The sequence below is a fragment of the Electrophorus electricus genome, chromosome 6 (genome assembly GCF_041902795.1).
Source record: "Electrophorus electricus isolate QZ-2024a chromosome 6, ASM4190279v1, whole genome shotgun sequence".
NCBI lineage: Eukaryota > Metazoa > Chordata > Actinopteri > Gymnotiformes > Gymnotidae > Electrophorus > Electrophorus electricus.
The window spans coordinates 3235001-3241669 of NC_137502.1; the positions used below are offsets into that span (position 1 = coordinate 3235001).

The 6669-nt window shown below is 47.7% G+C and overlaps 1 long non-coding RNA gene across 1 annotated transcript; it reads left to right on the forward strand.

Annotated features, from left to right (window-relative positions):
• Nucleotides 1-4091: 4091 nt before the first annotated feature.
• Nucleotides 4092-6429, forward strand: LOC145658455 (uncharacterized). The gene is made up of 3 exons (XR_014124025.1): nucleotides 4092-4181; nucleotides 4937-5065; nucleotides 6312-6429. It is a non-coding gene; the product is annotated as an uncharacterized LOC145658455 (long non-coding RNA).
• Nucleotides 6430-6669: the final 240 nt, after the last annotated feature.

Genomic DNA, 6669 nt, shown 5'->3' on the forward strand with positions numbered 1-6669 from the left:
TGCTGTTCTCTCTGCCTGCGTCATTTGGTTTTGTCTGCATTATCTTGGTGGCATTCTGGTTTTGACCTGGAGCATTTTTTCCCGGTTCTGACCCGTGTTTTTTGGATGTCTCTTGGGTTTGGTAATCTGTCAGCTCTGGTTTTGACCCGTTTTTGTTACTACCTTGATTCCAAATAACGCCACTAAAAACAAAAAGCCTGTTTATGTCTGCAAGCATCTGAATACGTAATTATGTAATTCAGATGACCAGTGTAACAGCCAAAACACTCTCTTCAGTACCCATTATTACCAGCATGTTTTTGTTTACACTAAGCAGCGATAAATGACAGGTAAAGTAGAACAACCGAAAACTGCTTTCACAGATGAATGTGGAAAAGTTCGCGAGAGTGACTTTGTGTACGGCGCTCTTTGTTAGGCGGAACGGCTCACGGCAGCCTTCATCAGCTTGTAATCGCTTAACACAAAACATGTCATTTTCCATTTCAGTTCCGCACCGCATCTGAGTTTGCCTCTTCATGCAACGGTTCAAGGTAAAACGGGTTGCCATGGTTGCGTTTGCCACCTCATTCCACCTCCTTGGACCTTTCAATGTGGTGTGTGTGTGTGTGTGTGTGTGTGTTTTTTCCTTCTCGCGTTTCTTCCAGTTGTCAAGGGCATTTCTGTAATAATGCAGAGTGAGAAAGCAAAGAGTTGGTGACCAATTGCTCAGAGAGCTTTAATTCAACAACACTTATTCAGTCAGGAGGAGAAGAGGAGAGGAGAGAAGGAGTATATAAGCATGTGTGTGTGTGCGCGCATTTGTGTGTGTGTGTGTGTTTGTGTGTGTACATGTTTCTTGTTGGAGCTCTGCCTCTCTGACTCAAACAATTTGACCTTTCCTCATTAATCTCCTCTGGAGAGGAGACGAGCAGCATTAATCTCTGGCCTGGTGGGAGACTCTGCACTAATGCCCACTGAGCTGTCGGTAGGCCAGACCCAGCCAGGCCAGCAGAGCACTCCGCTCTTACTCCAAATCCCGATCCCATCCCGGCAGTCGCGTGCCTAGTTCTAGGTGCTAGGAACAGAGAAATAATCCCTCATCTGTCTGGAAAAAGCAAACGACCATCCAGCAAAAGGCCAAGCGTCGAGCCTCTGTCAAAAGGAAAGATTGCAGCCAGTGTTTCAGCCCAAAGGCTGTGTGTCAGTCAAGCAGCCTTTAAAAAGTCAACGGCTAACAACCGACAATGGAAGTCAAATGCTTGGACAGGGCGAATTTAATCACACCGTGAAAATAAAACGTGGCATCTCCTCAGCGCATTGAGGTGCTCGGAGGTGCTGTGAGGGTTGCGGCTCCCAAACATACACCAGGAGGTTTAAAACATCAATAATTGCACCTTTTTCTAGACTAGTCACATGCTCTACTGCGTCGTGCTATAGCATAGTGAGCTCAAATGTACCAAATACTTTAGTAAATCAGACACAAAAATCAGACCCTAACAGAATTGCTCTGAAAACAGTGGATCTATAGTGTAAGTATACAACCCATAGGTTTTGTGAGGTTTTTCATTAAGCTGGTCAGCAGAACCGCTAATTAAATGAAATGGTTTCTGATGCGGTTACTCTGTGCGGGAACGTGAACTCCACCTCCATCGATGTTTTCTGCATACATCTTAAAGGTTTCCCAGACAGCAAAACTGCATTTTCCATCCATACCTGTCACTTCGTCTGCCGTCCGGAAAAGAAAAAGAAAAAAAACAGTGACATGGTGAAGTGTTCTTTGTTGTGGCGTGTCTCTCTTTTTACAGACAACATGCAATTATACAAGCTGTTTGGGTTTTACCGCTTGATGTGACATCACATCAAGCAAACACGCCACCCCACGAGATTAAACACGTCTACTGTGCAGCTATTGTCTCAGTTTGTTCCCAACATGATGCCCCACCCCACCACTAAGACAGCCAATGAGAGCAGTGGTCATTAGCATACAAAATCAGCACTTAGAAAGCATCCCTTTGTTAATTGTCTCCACGTGTCGTTCAGGCTGCTCGGAGAACTGTTAAAGTGTGATAGAAAGGAGTTAAACGTGTTTCCTTTTATGTAATCTCAGCATGGTGCAGGAAGAGCTCGCAGGGGTTAACAGTAGGTTAGAGATTAGCGCACTTTGCTTTGGTTGTGATGGACATGGAGACAGATGTATTGACACATTAATTGTGGGGACAGTTTAAGTTGCTCATTGTCTGATATTTTTGAATATGGTTTTTTTTTAAATATTCTTCCTTTGTACTCCATCCATTAAGTTCTTTCAAAAGGCCTTTCATAACATGTAAAAATCAATGAACTTCAATTTGCAACGACAAGACATTTTTTGTGACATACAAAAATGGTCTAATTTAATATGCTCTTATGTCGGGACCTCATCAGTGTTTTAGCAAGTGGTCTGTGCTTTTTGTGTGTGTGACTTGTATGTATGTGTGTGTGTGTGTGTGTGTGTGTGTGTGTGTTGGCTGAAGATGATTCATGGTTTGCTCAGTATCATATATCCCACCAAATTCCTCAGGTCCACGCGACCATGTTCACATGTTCACCCTTCACCCCTGTACTCCATCCACCCCTGCGGCCCAGATCACTTCCCTGACCACCTCCTGACCACCCCCCCCACACACCCTCCCACACACACACACACCCTCCCACACACACACACACACACACGTGTCCTGTTGAAGTATGGGTCTCTTCACTCCTTATTCTGGCTCCTGTATCCATGACATGAGTCACTGGACTCCATAGTTCCCAATACTCACCTCACACCTTCCAGCAATTTAAACTATTTATGCAATTTCCCCCCCTGCAATTTCCCTGTTATCCAGGGGATGCGATGATTCAGTCCGGAGGAGCAAGTCCGTGTGTTAATGGAGCGTTTGTGCAGTGGACTGCACAGCCATTCTGCTGTCAGCACGTTCCGTATTAGCAGGGCGTCTCGGGTGGGTGAGTGATATGCTAGGAGCCCAAACTGTGTGGGGTGGACAAAGCATGGAGATGACCAAACGGACAATGTGATAATCCAGCATCTCAGAGTTAGAGACGCACACTCGCACACTCCGGCACACGTGCGGAGCCGCAATATTAAAGGTGTCACCATGCACACGCAGAATTAGGTTGTCAATCATCATGACTCCTGTCTGCAGAGAGGATGTACGTGCGTGTGTATGTGAGAGGGAGAGAGAGAGAGAGAGATGGACAGAGAGAGGGAGAGAAGGAGAGAGGGAGGGAGGGAGATGGAGACTATTTTCTTCTCCCTCCCCCCAACATCACTCTCGCTCTCTCACCCGCTCTCTGCGTTTCTATCTTTAAATAGAGAAGAGACAGCACTCTCAATGGCCTCCACCCACACCATCGTTCCCTCCTCTCTCTCTCTCTCTCTCTCTCTCTCTCTCTCTCTCTCTCCTTTCATCTTTCCTTCGCTCCATCCCTTTTCCAGCCTGCCAAAATATCACAACGGGTTTTTTTTTTTCTCTGCCTTTTTTTTTGGTTTTGTTTTACGCACCGTGTCACTGATCAATGCGGCTCAAATGCCACGACTCCGTCAGGGGCGTGGAAGGGAGACATAGTAGAGCCTATCAGCTCCAGCCTCGCTGGGAGACAGAGGGGCTAAACCAACATGTCAGCTGGCCCGTCTTCTCTCACTGGGCCATCGTGTGGGGCGCATGTCTCAGTCACGACTGAGTGATATCACAGCCCGCTCTAGGGGCCAAAGGGGCTGTGGAGGTGATGAGGATGTGCGTGAGAGCATGACATGGCTAGTAAGGAATTGCCATGCATAGTGGTCACCCTTTCAGCTCTCTGTGATGTTACCAGGCCAATTAAACATGACCTGTCGGGTTGGGTGTCAGGCGTGAGGGGACTCGCTCGGCCTGCGTTGACTCGCTGTGTCTGGGTGGCCCAAAGCTAGTGGCCCGCGTGTTTATCCGAAAACAAGCAGACTCACATGAAGCACAGCATAATGGAGAACCATCTACAGTCACCAGACAAAAAAAAACAAAACTCCACAACACAGCTGATCCCTTAATGTTGAACAGACCAAGCACAACCACGACAGCTTAAGCTTCTGCCGCTACTCAATATGCATGTCAAGTACTAATGATGTTTGTCTAACAAGGTGGTTATCCGTCTTCGCGACACTACGGGATCTGCAGTACATAAAGGTACGGCTTCCTCGGAAGCGTTCGGCCAGCCGAGCTCGTGCCTCGGCTCGTGCGCCGCGCGATACGGAGCCCAGCAAATCGCTCCCGGTCAGATTAGAATTGAATTTCAATTTGCCAGGAAAGCCGCGCGTCTCTACGTGTCGATACGAGGCAGGGCTCAGTCCTCCGTGGGAGGCGGTCTTCCCACCGGCCTGCGCAGCACAGAGAGACGTCGCGTCGCTGGCTGTTCGCGCCGAACACGTCTGCTTTCCATTAGTCTGCACCGCCGCCTTAATGGAGTCGTTCGCCTTCGTCTGAGTCGCCGAGTTGTTTATCCAGGGAGGTTTGCCCAATCTCTTTCAACGGATATTTTTGGCGTATTAAAGCTTTTAAATATCACAACTTTAAAGTGCTGATTTGAATATTTAGTATATTTTTTAAATAAAGTTCAGAACTAACCAAAAGAAGATCACAAAGCATCTTGACAAACGTCGATTTCTATCTTTAAGAAAATGCTGAGTACGCCCTGCGTTTATGATCTGAGCTGTATCGTTCAGAGCCGCTCATGAATATTTTGTGTCTGCACGGGAACAGTCACACCCCATTACAAAGACATCTGTCATGCGGGCGCGCAGTGGCCTTTTGTGATGCACCGTTTACAACGACTCACCTTGACTACCACACAATCAAGCATAAAGTTGTTACGCTCTGATATGCTTTTGCTGGTGCGAGCCCCATCACTTCCTTCTAATGTCCCTCCCTCGCTTTCGTTGTAGATCGGCTTCTGATGGATTAGGAGTGTTTCCCTCTGTATTCTGCAGTGTGCTGTGACCCTCATTCTGGGACAATGCTCTTACATCTCCTTCCCCAGGAGAATTCCCCCCCCAGATGAAGATGTATCACAGGTGACCTCTTAACCGATGGCAGTAGCGCAGAGATGCGTGGAGCGTAACTCCTTAATGCACCTCTGCCATCATTTTATACAGAATGGGGTTTGTGTGTGTGTGTGTGTGTGTGTGTGTGTGTGTAAGTGACTGCATGCATTTGTCTTTGTAGAAGAGTTTGAATTGTGTCTGCATTGTTCTGTGTGTCTGATTGCTTCAGTTTGTCTTTGAAGGAGCTGTTTTTCTTCTTATGTTATAGAATGTACTTGTGTATGTGTGTGTGTGAGCATGCGTGGGCATGGGAATGTGTAGGTGTAGGTGTGGGTGTGGGTGGGTGGGTATGTGAAAGTCTTGCAATGTGGAGTGTCTTTTAAAGGGAAGTGATTGAAGGCACTGAGAGAGCAGAGGGACAGGTGGAGGGAGAGACTGGTTCACAGGTGGAGGGAGAGACTGGTTCACAGGTGGAGGGAGAGACTGGTTCACAGGTGGAGGGAGAGACTGGTTCACAGGTGGAGGGAGAGACTGGTTCACAGGTGGAGGGACAGACTAACAGACAGGTGGAGGGAGAGACTGGTTCACAGGTGGAGGGACAGACTAACAGACAGGTGGAGGGAGAGACTGGTTCACAGGTGGAGGGACAGACTAACAGACAGGTGGAGGGAGAGACTGGTTCACAGGTGGAGGGACAGACTGGTTCACAGGTGGAGGGAGAGACTGGTTCACAGGTGGAGGGAGAGACTGGTTCACAGGTGGAGGGACAGACTGGTTCACAGGTGAAGAGATTTAGAAGGACAGACTGAGTTACAGATGGAGAGACAGATTAAAGCACATGCTGAGGTACAGGTGTAGGGACAGTCTGAGCTCCACACCCTGGGACACCACACCCTGGGACTCCACACCCTGGGACACCACACTCCGCACTCCGGGACCCCACACAGGCCGGCAAAACGGCGGCTAACTCCACACATCACTCTGACATTTACAGGAGGTACAGGAGCATAATTTGTGCCCTGCGTTGCTCCCCGAGTCTGTGCTGTTCCTGTCTGGTCTACAATTTTTGCTTTTGCAGAGTGACACACAGAGTTGTGGGTGAGAAGTGAAAGAGAGAGAGAAAGAGAGTGAGAATAGGACTGCAATTTTGTGAGATTAAGGGTGTACTGAGAAATCTTTTAACCGTCAGGTCATCAGCTGTTCATGTATCCTCCTAGATATGGAAGCAAAGGTGGAAGTAAAGCGGATAAAGGAAACGTCCTGTCTTCCCTAACAGGTCCGAATGGTGTCTGGGTCTTATTCCCCACACAGACGACACGCAGACAAACGCACACCTTCTTCAGCCCTTGTAAGGTTCTTTGCTCTGAACCCATGCTACTTCCTGTCATCATTAAAACTGATGCCTTTCACATCGTGTTGTACTGTCATTTTAGTAAAATATTAATGATGTGGAGCCTTGTGTTGCTCTCCCGTGTTGTCTGTGTGTGTGTGTGTGTGTGTGATTGTGTGTGTGTGTTTGTAGTACCTTTCCACATTCTGACAGGCCAAAGAATGAACAGACAATTGAGAATGTGCAGTTCTTTTCCTGTAGATGAGCGCAAGTTTGGCATTGTGGTGTCAGACATGAAGAGACA